Here is a 17,750-nt window from a genome sequence, read left to right on the forward strand (position 1 = left end):
GTTGGAAGTCTGCAAATGTTGGCACTGTTCGCGCCTTGGCAGGAGGCCAGAAGAGAGCACGGTATCGGTAACATGCACAGTCCGTTCGGGATTTCGCTTGGGTTCAACCAAACTTTAGGACTGCACTATAAAAAAAATATATATATTTTTATTAAATTTCATAAAAGTATTTGGGGAGATACGGGTGGAAGGTGGAGGCAGGGTTTTCTCTAGCATGAAAGCAGCTTTTGTTCTTCTGTACCTGGTCTTGTGTTTGTGTAATCCCGATTTTGCTGCAGACTTAATCTCACTTTGTAGTTTTCTAGCAAGGCCCCACAAAGTGAGGGTGAGGGCTGATGCTGAGATCAACACTTTCGATGTAAGCACACGTTCCTGATGCAGTTACCTTCCTTGGGATCTGCCTGCAGGGTCCCTGCCAAGGGTCGGTGCTGAGGTTTGCAGTATGTGTAGGCAAGGTGATGTGGCTGCAAGTCCTGGAGTGCCAGCTGCCTTCCCAGAGGGTTCACCAGCATGTTTGGGAAACACTGTCCTTAGAGACAAGTGCGCTGAAATTGCTGGGGAAGCAAACCCTTACGAACAAAAGAGAGGTTTGTTCAGAATTTGTTTGAAACACACAGACTCGGCTCTGCAGAAATAATGGGGGTGGTTCAGCATAACAACGCGTGAGTTACTGTGGGTGCCTGATGCTTTAGGCAAGCAGGTTTCCTCTGCACAGCGCTGCTCCTAGCTCTCGTGGGCCTTCTGGAGCTCCTCTTCTGGGGCCAGCATCCTCAGGAACTTCTCCGTGTGGTCTGCAGCATAGCTGTGCTCTGCCCAGCATCTACAGCTTGAAATAAAGGTAGACGAGCCTAAAGGTAGGCAGCCAACTTCACTTTTCTTTTGCAGATTTTTTGCTTTCAAGGAGCTGTGTGTTGCAAGCTGGCATTCAGTGATGTTGCAGACACCTCACCTCGTCCCTTTGCAGCCTTTCAATTAGGGCTGAGCTGCAAACAGCATCCCCACGGCTGCAAGTGGCTGTGCACGAGGATTGCTGGGGATAAGGAGCTGTGGCCCGTGCCATGCCGGGGATCAGACCTGCCATTACTGTGCTCATCAGTAAGTCTTGCATGAAGCAGTACTTTGGTGTAATCTGTGGGGATTTGCCCTGCTCTGAACTGGAGCAGCTGCTTTTTTTGCACTGGTTTGGGTGTGGAGGAGGAGCTCCTGGAGAAAGCTGCGTGATGTGTGAGTTATCGGTAACATTTGCACTCGCTTTCTCTGGCTTGTCCAACTCTGTAGTAGGTAAAACCAGATGATGGGGAGCAGGAGAGAGACGAGAAGCATGTTTTGAACAGCTGTCATATTTTGGTATTATTCCTTGAAAGATATTCCAGGCTGATGGTAAGGCATCGCTTCAGTATCGATGCCTGTGGGATCAGAGCTGGGAGTAACGCAGGGACTGCTGTGTGCAGGGCTCGGGCTCTTTTTTTTTCATCGAGGCCTGAAAGAAAGAGGCAGTGCAGCCAGAGGAAACTGCCCATAAAAACTGGAGTATATAAAGTGTGTAAAAAATGATATGCCTGAACTTATGTACTGCAATAATGTACTTCTGCTGCTTGCCTTTTTGTGTGTGTGTGTGTGTGATAACTCATTTAATAAGGTTTGTAGGCCTTTTTTTTTTCTTTTTCAGCTTACAGATGAATACGTTCATCTGTATTTACATCCAGAAAGGCAAAGCAGAGTGTGTTCTTGCCATATGCTCACGCAGCTTACAGCAGTAATAACTGGATAGGGACAGGAGACCCTCTGGTCCTTTACAGTTTCTTTTGGGTGTTAAATTTCATGCAGAAAATATGGTTCCTATTGCAGTTTGGCAGGCTTCAGAAAAAAAAAGCAAATCTTTTCGATGTTCCATCTAAAAGAATTATAACGCGCACAATTTTTATTTCTTTGCTGTCTCTCAGTGATCGTATCCAGAAGTTTTCCATTTTTATATAGGTCTGATCCAGGGATCTCAAAAATGTTTATAAGCATTTTTTAAAAATACATTTTTCTCGCTGTTTACTGCTGTGAGTTAGATGTGTGTTCTCCATTTAGGTACACGCAGAGGAGCACAGGTTTAATTGCTTTCTGAGAGCCCATAGCAGGGAAGAAAAGCCAGGGATGTTTTCTTCCAGATGCCCCTGTTTTAACAAAAATTTAAGATCAAAGCACTGTATTTTTTTGCAGCGGTTTGAGGCCTTGCCTGTGCGTGGCTCTTTTCCACCTGGTACACAAGCAGTCATCTTACATTCGTTGCTTCTTGTTCTTGGGTTTGCCCAAACTCCTCCACCACTGTCTTCTTCCCACAGACCTCCCAAGCCCTGGCACCACCTCCTGCCATGCTCAGGTTGGAAAACTATGGAGGGGAGTGGGATGCTGGCAGAAAGAAATTGTCAGTAAATGGGTTTTGAAGCTGCTAATTATTTCAAAATTACCTTCATCCAATAAGTAAATCTAGCATTTTGTGACATTGGGTTGAAATACCCTTTTCTACACAACGCCGGCTGCAGCTGGAGGTGAGAGCTGCCCGAGATCGTCCCCGAGCTGTGACTGCCACCTGCGTGCCGAGAGAAACGGAGACGTGACCCGGTGTGCAGCACCTTGGCAAGAGTGGGGTCCTTTGTGGTGCTGCCTCTGTGCATTTTGAGTCAACATGAAGCATGTCAACAGTTCCAACGCAAATTTGGATGAAAAATATCTCTATTCAGACATGTAAAAGCAGCCTCATATAGCAAAAGGAGATAAATAGCTGCATAACAACGATGTCTTACCTGTATAGTGACATGTCTTGCAAAAAAAACAGGACTCAGAATGTCCTGTAAGTAGCATGAAACACTTGAAGTGTCACAACCGAGATCCTATATAAACAACAGAACAACAGCCAAAAAAAAAATCAAAAACTGGACTTGCACCATGATAGATAACTGTGTGCTGAAGATGTTTGCCAAGGAGCCCTTCCATGTATCATGTGATGCACAAATTTTAGCTGAACTTATAACTATCAAATATAAAATAACAAAGTGCTTTTGAATTTGCTTTCTTGATGTTGAAAAGTGTTTTGATTAACAGTCCTGAATGATGGGGCTTAAAATCCTTAGGAAATAGGGAGGACATAAAAATGCTGCGATGTACTAGGCTCACCAAGTTCGTATGATCCTATGTGAAGCAAATCTAAAGAAACAAAGCGTGTAAGGGAGGCTCTCGTTCTTCACAGAGGTTACACGGGTGATGTGGGGATGTTCTCTTACTATGTGGGAATGATGAGAGGGGCAGATGAGAGAGGCAGTGGCCTCAAACACAAGAGGGAAGCATTTAAAGCCTAGAAATGAGATTACTAAAGATGAGTGCAAAAGCTTATGATAAACATAAAGTAGCAAAATCAGAAAAGCCAAAGCACAGGATAGGGCTTAAGCTCTAACTGCTGATGAGAGTAGCAGAAAAAGGGAAAGAGAGGAGAATTGCAGACCTACATTTGGAGCAGAGGAACAACTCTGGTAGGCGAAACCAAAGGGCAAAATGGTTAATGCCCTTTTTGCTACTGCTCTATACTGTGCCCTGAAAAAAATTAGGAGGCATGATGAACGCAGGACTGTAATCTTGAGCTAGAATAAGAAGAAGAAAGCTCGAGATGGGCACCGTGGATGTTTTTGGATTGCTCCTGTGGGTTCTTTCACAGCCCCGAACCGGTCGGTCCCAGCCAGTCTCAAGAGCTGCTCTCTGTGTGCACTGCTGGAGGGCTGGAAAACACGAAGCCTGCTGAAAAGAGAAATGCCAAGCAAGGATACGTCGGTCTGCTCTACAACATTAATTATTTGCAAGCAGCTGGAAGATAACAAGGAGATAAATAGACCTGGGGTTCTGCGAGCTCCTGGTGTCTCGTGTGCCTTTCCTGCAGGCCATCTCCAGGCACCTGGCTGTAGTGAGACTGCGGTGGAAAGGCAAAATGGGGCCAAGGGGAGCTCTCGGGGAGAGAAACAGTCCGAAGAAATACACTGACATGGGGTAAGTACCATATATTAGGCTTGTAAAGGAGCAATCACCTGTATGAGTTGCAGAACAGGGATGTGGTTGGGTTGCAGCTCTTCTGAACCGCTGGGGGAGTTTTGCGGACCAGAAGTGGAGCGGGGCTGACAGTGGCGTACTGTGAGGAGAAGGCAAACGTTGTGCTTGGCTGCGGCAGCGGCAACAGAAGCAGCAGGGCACAAGAAGCCGTCTGTCCCCCTGCTCAGCGTGGGCGAGACCTCGGCTGGAGCCGTTCCGTGCCTGGTTGTGGGAAGCACATCTTAGGAAACGCACGGAGCAGCCGGGGAAAGCCCAGTGAGAACAAGAAGAATCGGCACGGAGCTAGGAAAACATGACCCACAAGGGCTCAATGAGCTGGGGCTGCTTCACCAACCAACTAAAAGAGCAAAAAAAACCCAGATATTATGAGTCTAAGCTGTTAGAGGGATGAGGAGGACAGATTTTTTGCAGTGGCGGTGCTTGCTAGGACAAGGGATAGTAGGCTTCATTTACAGGAGAAGAGATTTAATTTAGATATGAGGAAAAGCTTCCCAGGGTAAAGAAAATAAAGCCCTTCGCAGCCTTGGGGAGCAACACAGACTTCGCAGACAGTGAAGGTCTTTAACAGAGATTAGATTTACATCTATTAGGAGTGGGTTCGTTGTGGGAGATGGCACAAGGACTCGGCCACATCTCTTTTACCCTAGGTGACTTGGAAGGGATCCTGGGGAAGCAAGCTTCCCTCGGCTCAAAGAATAATTTGTGAACAATTCCCGATCCTATTTCTTCTGGTGTTTAAAATACACACACGAATTAAAACCCTAATGGTGTTGTACCTAAACCATTTCTCACGTAAGACCTGGTAGAGCGTGAAGCGTTTTCTGCTGTGCATGGAGGACAAACTTTGTTCCGCCCTGAGCTGTAACACCCATCCTGCAGCCCTCCTCTTCCCAACCCCTGGGCCTGCTCACACGAGGAAGGATGCTGCGGCACTGCACATCTTTCTCTTGCACGCCGGGGGAGGACAGCGGGGCTGTGGGTGGTATTCACCTGCGGTGTTTCTCGGGAAGCCTATTAGTCTTTCCTCGTAACAAAGTACGTTTTTAGTCCCGTCCAAGGAGATGACAAATCCGTCTACTTTATTAATCACACGAGTCACTTGAGAACAGCAAAGCATCAAACATTTTGAAAGGATTGAGTATGTCAGAATCTCTAATGTTTTTTTCTGTATCTCTGTAATAGTCTTTGATTCACTTCTGACTTCCCAAGTAGTTCGGGGCTGCCAAGAAGCCTAATCACTCAACACCAACCCGCAAAACTGAATGGACTTAGGTTCACTGTCGTTTTGAGTTAATGCATCAGTGATGAGTCTAGTCCAAGAGCAGAAGAAAAAAATCCATCTTCCAAAGTTGTGTGAGCCATTAAGAGGGGTAGCTCTGCTGGGACTAGTTTACATATAAGTTAAATACCAGATATGAGGGGTTGTCTGTGCTGAAAAATAAGTAGTCTGTCGTTATACAGAAAACAGAGGCCCGTTTCTCTACGTACATGTGTCTAACTCACAATTTAGGCCCCAAAGGATGTGTCTGTTGAAAAGAGGAGGCAGAGATTGCCAAGAAAAAAAGGCATGCCCTGCTCAAATAACAAGTATTACTTTCCCCTTTCTCCCTCCCCTCCCCATCATCATACATACACATGCTTCCCCCCTTCCTTTTTTTTTTTTTTTTTTTTTTTTTTTTTTTTTTGTGATACTCAATTTTTTATCCAAATGAGTGATTTCCCTAGCTGGGCTGAGCTGTATTCTCATGAGTTGGAGGGCGACATTTAACTTTTCTGCCTTCCATTGGAAACCCCAGCACATTTTTTTGCCCCGGTAACTTTCCCCCGACGTGACCCTCTTTGTGAAGCCTGCTGCTGCTTTGCTTGCTGTTCCCTAAGGATCAGATTCACCTTTTTAATATTTATTAATTAGATTCGAGGTAAGAAATTTCGTGTTGTGTATGATGGCATCAGTCAGCCCTGCCAGAATCACACAGTTTTCCAGGCTGCAGATACCTGGATTTTACGGAATCGTGCGATTCTCATCGTGCTGGCCGAGGGGCCCTGCTGCATCGCGCACGTGTGCTTTACTCCTCTCCGTGGGTTTGGCTGTTTTTCTTCTGGTGGCTCCTCGAGGCCTTGTAAAGCTGCACGTGGAGCAGAGATGTCCTGCAGAGGATGTGGTGCTGGTGAGCTCGTGGCCTGGCTTGGGAAGCTGAGAAGGAGATGTCTGGAGAAGTGCGCACCCCTCTTCCTGCTCTGGGCCAGCCCCAGCTCTTGGCCGAGCTGCTCACAGGCACGGCGGCGGTTCATATGAGACTTGCGTGTTGCTTATTCAAATAAACAGTCAATAAACTGCTTAAATACAGTTCATTCTCCCAGTGTGTCCCGTGCAGGCCATGTAAACCACTTCTCATGCAGTGCTGGAGCTGGACCAGCCGCAGTTTGTTGAGCATTTGTTACCTGCAGCTGTTGCCGGCGTTCCCTGCGTGGTGCTGAGCAAAGGAGGAACCAGGGACGTAGTGAACAAGAAATAGGTACTTGTAGGTGAGACCTTGCAGTGGTCAAAATGTGCCCAAATCTGGCTGTCTGCTGATAATGGGCTGAAAGAAACCTGAAAGCAAATCTACACGGGATCAGCGAGGTGAGCGGGCCTTCGCTCCAGCTGTCCTGGGAGCACGCTTACAATATTGCATACAGCTGTGGGAAAGCTAACACGGGAAAACTTTTCAACAAATTGGGGGGAAATCTGAGAGCAAAAACATCAAAATCGTTTTTTTTTTTCCTTGGAATGCGCATGGAAGTTAAGAGGAAGGATCTTTTTGCCTGCACGTATGTCATTTGCATTACTGGCGGTCCAGGGGCTGTTACTGAGAGCAACGCAGAGGAAGACCTGGCTTTAAACAGGAGGAGGGAAACGCAGACAAGGAAGCCTAAATTTCAGAAGCAGTTTCCTAAGAGAGAAATCTGTTGGGCTGAGTAATATTGTGAGGGAGGTTATTGAAACTGTATGGCTTGAGATCTTTAGGTTGGGTAGCACTGCAGGGAATAGGCAGCAGCTTCTCCCTGGCAGGGGCTGGGATGTCAAAAAAAAAAAAAAAAAAAAAAGGTTTTTTTTGTCAAAAAAATGGATGGCAGCTGGTCTGGCCCCTGGGGAAGTCCCTGGGGTCTTTCAGCTCGCTCTGGATCAGACCTGCACTGACCGAAGTCCAGTTTCTGTGATCTCAGCCGTGTGTAAACGTCCGTCCAGGTTTTCAGGTTTCCTAGAGCAGAGGATGGGAAGGGTGGTGGGACTCCACTTGCAATTGGTTTTATTTTTAATCATCTCTGATGGATGCTGGCAAACGCTGCCTTAGTATCTTATTAACATGAGATTAAAAGGGATTCCCCTTGAGAGAGGAGTGCATTTTTTTCTCTTGATTTTTCATAGACATGTTTAAACTATTTCATTAACATTAAAGTTGCAAGATTTTTCTGTTCAAAAGAAAAAAAACCAACACAACCTACTTAATGCAAAGTCTCTGTAACCTGAGCCTTGGCGGTGGTCTTGGAAAAACCCCAAATAAAGATGTTGGTTGATAGCGTGTAACGTGAAGGCAATTGGCAGCGTGTGCTTGTTTGTTTGTTTGTTTGTTTTACTAAGGGACAAATAAAGCGTGGCAAATTCAAGCTGCTGGGAGAGAGCACACTGCGCTGTGCCCTTAGGTTTGGTGCCCCGGATCGGGTGGCTGCTCTTAGTCTTTGAATTCCAGAGCAATAAAGAGCCGTATTTTTAGTCTCTCCGATTTAAATAACCCAGTATGATCCTCTGATATTGCTGAGGCTCTGTGGGAAAGAGCTGTGGCATATTGTGCTTTTCCTCCCTCATTTCCCTGCCATATGTAGTTAATAGAGCGAGGGCTGGTGGTGTGCCTGGGCTGGAGGGGCCGTGCAGGGCCTTTGGCCGTCGCTCTGGGGCAAAAGAAGTCGGCAAACTGTGGCTTCAGCACAGGGGCAAGCTCTTCACAGGGATGGGAATCCATCCTGCTGGCACCTGGCAGCCTGCTTGTGCCTCAGCTTGTCGGCCTGTTCCTTAGGTATTTAAATCCTACTTATTCAAAATCACCTTATGCTGAAGTTCGTATTCAGTGTTTGGTATTAATGCACTCTTTTTCCTTAAAGAAAAAAAATGCTGAAATCTACAAAACCATATTTTTATCCTTAGAATTGTTTGGAAAAATAGCGACTGTTTTTTTTTTTTTTTTTTTTTTTCTCTCGTTGTTTTATTTTCTTGGTGGTTTCTTTGTCATCCTCTGAGCTTTGGCACCGCCGACGCTCTGCTGCTTCTTTCCTGCGGTAAGCGGGGAGATGCCTTCGCAGTCCCTGCACAGCATGCTGCAGCTGCACAGAAACGGAGGCAGCCTCAGCTCTTCTTCTGCCATCCCCAAAATCCACAGGGCAGATTCGTGGCCACCACGTTGGATCCTCTCCTCAACGTGCATTCTTTCCCACAGCCACTTCAGCCTTTCTAAATGTCTTTTTCCATTGGAAAGAGGCACTCGGGCACTAAACATGCGCTTCGAGCCTCTAAAGTGAGTACGAAGGAGAGGAAAAAAGTATTTTAAATGGCCCCAGCAGACTTGTTTCTCCTGTCCCTGGGGGAAGCATCCTGTGTGTGCATCCCCGCGCTGGCAGTGCTGGTGCCTGGGGTGTGCTGGCGCTCGGGCTCGTCGCTGCAGGGGAAGCAGGAGCTCAGCGTTGGGATGTTGGGATGCCAACATTTCGCTAGAGTGAGCAAAGCGAGGGGTTGTTTGAGGCTGCAGCCTCGAGAGACTCTTGTGCATTGTTCAGAGGCGGTTCTCTTTCCGCACAGGTTTGCTGATATCAGGTGGAGGGATCGGGAGGGTCAGTAATTACCCGTTTTATTAAACGTGACTGATCTGAACCCATGCTGCCCCTTGGAGCACTGTGAAATGACTTGCAGGTTGATTTTGGCTCAGATGAGTTTTTTTTCCCATCCTCTGCTAATTACATGGTTCTTATCAGCGTAACCATCCCAAAGCCTGTCTTTGACATCGTTTTCCCTTACGTTCCACCTGAGGCGGGCAGAGGCTGCTATTCCCATTGCTCGGGTGAGAAATGGAGACACAAAGAGGCTGAGTAACTTGTGCAGGCTGATGCCAGACCCAGAGGAAATTATTTGGGGTTCAGCCCAGAGCTCAGCGTGCTCAGGCAGGCCCCAAAACCTCCAGGCGGTTCGCAGGGAGCCCGGCGGACAGCAGGGCTGGTTAAGAAACCCTCATTCATGTGTTTAGTGGTCACACTTTGGGGGTTTACTTCTTATTACACATTCTTTATAAACAAATCTAATTTTAGTTGGAAATGTTGAATTTGACAGCATGATGTTTAAAAAAATATATAAAAGAAGACAGAATCACCTTAGGTGAGGAGGGCAGTTTGCTCAGCAGCTCCAGCTGAGGCCACTCGGCGTTGGGACACTGCTCTCATACAGCCTTCAGCTGTGTCACCGGCATGGCAGGTAACCCCATAGCAGCCGTCAGAGTGGCTTTGAAAAAATCCCAAGCACCCAGCAGTTCATTTCGGAGCCTGTACTTTCCCTGACGCTGTTGCTGAAGTGCCAGGTACTTCATTTAGCTTCTAAGCATGACATAAAAAATTATGAGAGACAGTAAAGTACAAGCATACAGACGAGGTGGTGTTTATGAAATCCTGCATTTTACATTTTTTATTCAGCTGTGTAGTACTTAACGTGAAGAGCAAACACCCCGCTCCTCTATAGGTTTTGCTCGAAGCAATTTTTCACGCAATTCGGGATAACTGTTACTGTTTTGGGCACTCTGTGTTTTACATGTCCTGTTCTGCAATGAAAAAGCAATGAATTAATTCCAACTGGCTATAAACTGCTCTTATTCTGTCAACACAGAGCAGAAGTCCCGGTCGTCTTTCTGGGCGACACCAATTTTCACACTTTCCGCCCCGCAGCCGCTGCCAGATAATGGCCTGCTTTCTGGGCACGGGACCGGGAACGCATATATTATCCCATATTTTCAAATAATTGGCCCGTGCACGTTACAGACTTTGGAACTGGATTCTGGAAAGCAGCAGAGCTTCTTGGCACCGCTTCCTGGCACCGTGAGCGTGTTTCTGCCGGAGGCAGCTCCGCGGGACGGCACAAAGGGGTTAACGCTGATAAGGCTGATAAGTCCCCTGGCTGCAGGGGAGCTGCCCAGCCCCGCTGCCCTGCTGGGGGTCTTGGGGTTCATTTCTGCTCTGACCAGGGTTCCTGGGGGATGCTTTGTGCTCTGCTCAGAGCAGGCATGCAGACCTTTAAGCCTCCCACCAAACTCTGTTGTCCTTTCAGTGCCAGCTTTCTGTACACCCGGCACAGGGACAAACGTTTGCAGCTCCATCCTTCCAATCTGACTACACAGCATTTAGTCTAAAAAAAAATAAATCTGCGACAATGATGGTCTTATTTAAACAGAGATGTAGGGGAAGGGGCTGTGCTATTTACAACCAAGAACATTCAATATGTTTCAGGACAGAGTAGGTAAATAAACAGAGCGCTCTTACTCTCCTATGCCAAGATAATGCTGCCGGGTTAATCTTATCTCAGCTTTTCTTTAGAAGTAAAGCCTCTAAGTTTTGATTAGGGTGAATGTCATTTTTATCTCTCCCCAAAGCAGCGATCGTATTGCGGCGCTCTGTGTAAACAGCACAGGCACGGGGCCCGGCTTCTGCTGTCGCTGGAGTCCGAGCACTTCAAGTATTTTACGTGGCCACCCAAATAAGAGAGCAAAATTTGACTTTCAGGTAAATAGAAGCATCCAAATCATTCTCCTTTCTGATGTTTCCCTGCCTAATTTTTTCCTCAGTACAGAGTTTGCTTTTGCACGCAAATTATTTTTTAAACATAAGTACACAAAGAATATTGCTACGGATTTTATATCCATGTAGAGATGAGGACAGATGGTCCGTGTCCCAGAAGTGCCCTGAGGGTGGATGGCTGAACTTGCTGCAGATGTTTCTGATGTCCCACACGGCGTGGAGCGGTGCACAACGGGGAGGCAGGAGCATTTTGCCTCCCCAAGCAGGGCAGAAGGCAGCGCTGTGGTGCAAACGGAGGGGATCTCAGCTCAAACACATGGCAGGAACAAAACTGCCTGGTCCTGACTTTCTGTGATCCCTTGGTTGGAGTCTTTTTGAAGATCATAGGGATGAAGACCCTGTCTTGAAAGACTGGCCTGAGATACTGTCAAAAGGAGGCAGGGGGAGAACAGTTTTTGAAGAATTTGGAGCCCTGTTGATCTACTAACCCTGCTGGAAAGAGCAGCTGAAGCAGAAAGTCCCCAGAGGGTTACGTGGAGGCAGGTGTTCAGTGGACATGATAAACTAGATCCCTTCCAGCTCCCAAGGAATATCTCATTTCTGCCAGGGGATGGAGAGAGCGACAGCTCTGTGCACCTCTTTATTCCTAAATGCTTTCTAAGGACCGATTGGGTTTCCCTGAGACCTGCTGTAAATATACTTATTTAACAAAAAAAAAAAAAAAAGAGCTTTATTCACAGGGACAAGTGCTTACTGATCAGTTGTTTTTTAGGAGGACGAGTCAATTTGTTTATGGCAGCAGACACTTGTGTGCAGCCAGGCCCAAGCAGCCCTGCTGTGCCTCCTGCTGTAGCACAGGCACTTGGGGTTTTGTGCTGAGGTCCTTTTTTCCACTTTTTTTCTTCTCCTAGACAAGCTCTGTGCTAGCTTTCCCTCCTGAGCAATGTGCAGGAGCTGGGCTACCTCACCCATCTGGGCTGTGTTCGCCATTCCTGTGCTCATTTCCCCCAAGAGCTGTTTCCCTTTGCCTCCCTGCTGTCCTTGCCCTGTTCCAGGCATAGCAGGCTGAAGGAATTGAATTCAGGCTTGTGAGGGCTTCTCCCTTGTTCTCCTTTGATGTTAACACGTGTCTGCCTGTCTTGCTGGACATCCCAAGAAGGATGCCAGATGGCATGTATGCGAGTAGTGACGAGGTTAATGGGACATCAGGAGAAATATTAAAAAATCCTAGTTTTTAATGAGACATCTGGCAACTCTTATTTCCAGAGCTTCTTTTGCTCCATAGGTGAATCCTGAAAGTACTTTAAACTGCACAGGATGAGCTCGTACACTGCAGCATTTACTCTATTCTCATTGCATTGTCCCTATCTTGTGGTATGTGTTTGGTGTTTTGTACCCAGAGCCACGGGTGATTTTGGACCCAGCTTGTCCGGACTTCATCTGGCTCAGCAATTAGCTTATTTCTGTTGTTTTCCCATCCTCCAGCACTTTTAGGGTAGGTGCATTTAGTTTTCCTTTCTTATAGGAGTCCCAGTAAAAAGTAAAAGAAGCTTTTAAACTTTTCAAAAATGGGGGGTTTGTGCAATTTTTGGAAGGACTGACTAATTTTTTACTTATTTTGTGTAATGTTTTTAAACGTGAAATATTACTGTGCGTGTTAGCATGAACAAAAGATTCTAGGAATTTTTCATTTACCAAGATGAATTTTAATTTATCAAAAGCCCCTGACATCTTGAGGCAAGCACGATGCGTTCTTTGTGTTTCAGCCTAATGCTGGCTCCCGGCCACGAGGCTGTGAAGGATCGTTTTCACCCGAGGCCTCTTGTAGTCGGAGGAAATCAATCTTGTGCGATACAAAATGCCTGAGCGTTGGAGGCATGTCCATCTTCAGGAACTTCAAACTCATTCCCTTCCTTTTGGGGACTTGGCTTGAAGGCAAAGGCTGAACTCCCTTCTTGTCCAAGAAAAATGAACGAGCCTTGTAAAGATGCTTTCTCCTTTGACTGGATGTCTATTGAGCTGGAAGGTTTTGACTTCTGCCTGGAGTGGGGAAGATGTGGGTGGCCTTCAGCAGCGATGAGGCCGCTGAACAATGCGGCCATTGTCTGAGCTGCTCCAGGAGGGAGCGGAGCCTTGCTTTAGCGCGGCGGTTCTGTTCTGGTGGGCTGCTAGCACTGCGCCAGTGCTCTTTGTCTTGTAATTACAGCAGTGTTAACTACGGTTTTCTCCCTTGCTGGTATTAATTGGGCAGTAATGCTGATGGGAGAGTATCTGGGTTACTCTTTAAGGTGCTGTTTGTGCAGGTAGGAGTCTTGCAGTGTGGAATCAGGGAATGTACGTTTTCCTAAGGAGTGAATTTGAGGTAGCAGCTTTTGACTTTGCTCTGAGTTATGATTAAAAAGCAATAATAACAACAATCAAGCTGCCACCTGAGCATAACAGCCCATATATACATCATATGCTGGCATGGCTGAGGTCCTGCTTTCTGCAGCTGATGGTGCCGAGGCCCTGACATGGCTGGCTCGCCCCACGGCGCTTGAGGTGGCCCCACAGTGGCCCCACAGTCCCTCTCTTTTCTCCATTTACTATTGCAACACCTTTGATTTGGGAAATGCTTTAATACAGACTTCAGTTTTCTTGCTGTAATTTCTCTCAGTGGTTATCTGGGGAAGAGCAGTTGTTTTCTGTGTTCATGAGGGAGGAAAACTGAAGGCCCCCGTGGTGGAAGTCTTTACTTGGTGGAGGTAGCCTGGACTTTATTCTTTTTCCCTGCTGCTGCTTCTTGGAAAAAGTGCAACTCCTTCAAGTTGGTATTTGAACGAGCAGATAAGAAGTCTGCTTTCTCCTTGCTGGCTTACATGTCATTTTATTGTATAAATCTTACATTTTAAGCAGGTGGGATCCGGACCAACACCCATGGTGACATGTTAGGCACACACCGTCTGGCTCTAAGCCTGTGAGAGGTGAGATCTGGCTGTCACCGGAGGGCATGCAAAACGCTGGTATGCGGCAGCTCTGAGTTTTTACGCTTCCCCTCCACAGTCCTGCCAGACAAATTGCTCCATGCTGGTTTTAGGGGGTTAGGATGCTTGTTTGGTTGGGCTTTGTCTTTCAAATAAGGTAAGATAAGACTAGGCAGCTGCTGCTGCCGGAGTCATTCAGAATGAGTCATACGAGAGTAGAGATGAAAAATATTTTGAAATAATTGCTATTTGATTAAGAAAAACAAACACATAATTCTGAGGTGATTTGGGGCATAATTAACGGGTGGCCCCGCTTCTCAGATGTACGGTGCCTGGAACTTTCCCTGCGGTGTGTATCGCCGTGCTCAACACTTCTGCACAATGTTCAAACCATTACCTCTCCTTTGCTGAGAACCCTGTGTGTGTGGTGCTATGTTCAGCAGGGAAGGAAGGCAGATTTGCTCGAGGATTATGTTATGGAAGGGCTGAGATCAGAGCAAAAGGCTGAGGTGCCTGGCTCTCCAGGAGGGCCGTGGGCCCTCTTCATCAAGCCTCGCCTCCCTGACTGGGGGCAAAGGTAGGAGAGCTGGACGATGAAGCAGTTGTTACTGAATTTAATTACAGGCATTAATGACATGAATTTAATTACACACAGACATGAGAGAGCAAACCTGACGGTGTTCTTCCAGCAAGTTAAGGAGCCTCCACCACATGGAAGGCAGTAGTTGTTCTCCTTGTCCACTGCGACTGGGCCTTGAACAGCAAGGGACACACAGACTGAAACATTGGTTGTATGATAACGGGTTATCTTTCATGGAGCATTTAGGGAACTGCTGTTATTTAGGTTATTTTAGGGTGTCAGCCACTTGTGGTACGGCTGATACTGCTTTGAGCTGAAGGGAGGGAAGAGGTGATGTGTCCAGCACCCCCCCGGCCTACGCTCTCCACACCACACCGACATCCATAGAATGGGGGTTACTGAACTTAAAAAGGTAGAAATAAGGCTGCAGAGAGCACAGGTTTGTTGGATTGCCTGTCAGCAAGACAGGTTTCATTATAAGAATTGAAAGAACTTGCAAAGAGTGTTGGAGACATCAGTGGAAGCCCACTGAGCCTCTGGCCGGTAGGTGAGCACCGGCCTCTTCTCACAGCACAAGGAGCGGAGCGACGGCTTGGCAAGGGCAACAAAAGGAGTTATTGTAAAAGGCAGCACGAGGAACTGAAGGCTGCTGGCTCAAACGCCAGGACCCAGGCTCCCAGGCACATGACAGAATTTACCAACACACAGCCGGGTTTTAGCAGTTTTAATGTCGAGCATATATCATCATTAGTCTCACCCCAGCAGCTTATGTATTTTCCTTTTCTTTATTTTCTTCCTGAAAGCTGTGAGCAGCTCTGCTAATTCTTGAGAATAAATCTTGTTTTATCAAAGTGAGGGCCTCGTCAAAAGCACTGTTTATCTTCGCAGCTCTGTCTGGGCGTTAATGCTCGCAAGGAGGCCGAAGTGGCTGCGCCGTGCTTCCTGGCCAGATGTGCGAATGGCCATCGTGTGGGCACTCGGATGAGGCACATTCCTGTCGTTATTTCGCAGCGATAAGATCTGTGGAGCTGCTGGGACGGTCAGGGTTTGTTACGTTGATCCATAACTGTTGTTTGTTCCTGGGAGCTCCTTGATTTGATAAGGTCTGTCAGGAGCACCGGGCTGCCGAAGGGACGTGGGAGTGGACGTAATTCAGATGACTCCAAATCAACCATGGGCTCATGTGGTGATGCTCTACCTGCTTTTCCAAACTGATCCAGCTGTGAAGCTTGAAGGGATAGAAAGGCCTTAATTATCTGTTTATCTATATAAAGGTACAAATATGCAAATGATAGTAAACGATGTGCAGAGGGGCTTTCACTGATGTTGTCAATGGAAAAAAAAACACAACACTATTATTTCCTAAAGGCAATGTTTTAAAGAGGTGCTCCAGATGAAAGGAATAGCATTGTTTGGAACCTCTTTGCCTAATGCTGCTACAAATAGTGGTGAAGATGGTGATAGCCACGTTAACTACCTGTACTCCTCCTCTTTTATTTTTTCTATTGCAAACCACTCTCAAACTGAAGGAAATTGAGTTTAACCTTTATCCCTTTTCACCTTTGTGTTTGTTCGGTTGACCTCTCCTTCCCTTTTGATGGGAAAGACAAGCTATGAAATTTGCAGAATAAGTTGGACACACTTCTCTTTCTTGAACGAGAACAAAAGACTGGTTCAGATGGAGAATTTTTTGTTACATTATTCAAACTGGGATTTCAATGTAAAAGAATGTGATTTTTTTCACATCACTTGAATTTGTTATTACAGATGCTTACATTTTATTATTAACCATTGCCTATGGTTTGCTTGTAGGCTGTTTGTGTAAATAAGTGTCACAGAATTCAGACCTGTTATCAGCTACAGATATGAGCTATCTGAATGCATTTTATTTCAGTTGGCCCCTTTTGTGCTCAAGCTGAGTGACTTGCTGCAGATGGTTGAAAAGGAGTGGTAAATGCTGAGGTTTTTAATGCCAGGGAAGTGCCTCTTTATTTTAAAGTAAGGCCTGATGGGAAGGAATGCTCCTTCATTTTTTATAATTCACACAGTGGTACAGAAATCTTTGTTTAGTTTTCTGTTGAGGTCAAACTGAAGTAGAGCAGTGAGATCTTATTACCTATCGCAAAGAAGTGTTTTTATAAAATGAAGATATACCTAGCTGAATTCACGCTTTTGTGTTCACTTTAAAATACTACTGTAATGGAAATAACAGGGTCATGGTTTAAGTTAATTACTGTAATTTACAGGCGCGTTAAGGACAAACTGCAATCCCATGTCACTGCTGTGGCTCCCTTTCACCAAGAAAGAGACATTTAATCAAACACTAGTTATAAACCTACCTAATTTTAATACTTTGGGTTCTGTAAATGTGACTTTTGTTCCCCTGTAGTTTTGAAGTAGTCTGTGTTATGGTTAAGAAGTGAACTCTAAATAAATACCGGACAATGAATGTGTCTCAGGACATTCACAGAAGAGCAACGAGCGCAGGGAGCTCTCAGCGGTTGGTTGCATTGATTTAAACAGAGGAGAGCTTTTGGTCCTTCCCTGCTGAAAGCTCAGCCTGCAGGTTCCTGATGAGGAGCAGCCACCGCTGGCATCAAGTCTAGGTGCACAGATAAAGAAAGGGCACGTGGAGTATATGAGAAAAGCCCCCAATCCTTTACAATTCAGAGACATAAACCCCAAATTACCCAACAGGAAATAATAGGTTGTCTACCCAATGATCCAGTCAAGAGAAATAAAACATTTTATAGAGAGTGGCAATCCCCTGAATGTGGTGGACTTGTCGGCCCAGTCTTTGGGGAGCTGTACAACAAAAAGGCAAAATTGGAATTAAGCGTCAGATTTCTGTCTATAAATTTGTTTTTCTTTCTAGCTGTGATGTTTTAAAAGGGCATTCGGGTGCAGCTATTGTCTTGAACTTGGGGTGCTCAAGGATTACCTTGATCCTCCAAGCCAGGGATGCCACAGCCGTGAATTTGGCTTGAAGTTTGGCCTCTTCAAGGTACAGGTGAAAAAAACATGGAGGGATTGGAGGATTTTTTTTTCCAAATCATTCTGTTTTTTGGGGATTTACCTTAAAATAAAAAGAGTCTCATGTGCTGCCATGATTCCCAGCATGCAGCAGAAAGCAGCAGAGCCCCAGCTGGTGGGGCCATGCCTTGTAGCCCACATTTCCATACCTAGGGACTGGACCCACGTCCCCCATTTCCCCGTTGGCAGGGGACAACAGGGACTGGTCCTCAGCTTCCCTCCACCGGTGGGATGCCTCTGCTAGCTGTGCAGGCAGAGCTCTGTCCTGAACTGGCTCTGATGGA

General features: G+C 46.3%; 1 protein-coding gene across 3 annotated transcripts in view; it reads left to right on the forward strand.

Annotated features, from left to right (window-relative positions):
* ROR1 (receptor tyrosine kinase like orphan receptor 1) overlaps positions 1 to 17,750 on the forward strand; it is a 152,667-nt gene that overhangs the window by 19,417 nt on the left and 115,500 nt on the right. Inside the window, exon 1 of one of the 3 annotated variants that reach the window (XM_084527070.1) lies at positions 9,633 to 9,683. The exons of the other annotated variants lie outside the window; for them this stretch is intronic. The gene's annotated coding sequence lies outside the window, so the exon portion shown is untranslated. Of the gene's footprint in view, positions 1 to 9,632; positions 9,684 to 17,750 lie in introns of those variants that run through there. 3 annotated transcript variants of the gene reach the window in all.

The sequence above is a fragment of the Aythya ferina genome (assembly GCF_964211825.1).
Source record: "Aythya ferina genome assembly, chromosome: 8".
Classification (NCBI taxonomy): domain Eukaryota; kingdom Metazoa; phylum Chordata; class Aves; order Anseriformes; family Anatidae; genus Aythya; species Aythya ferina.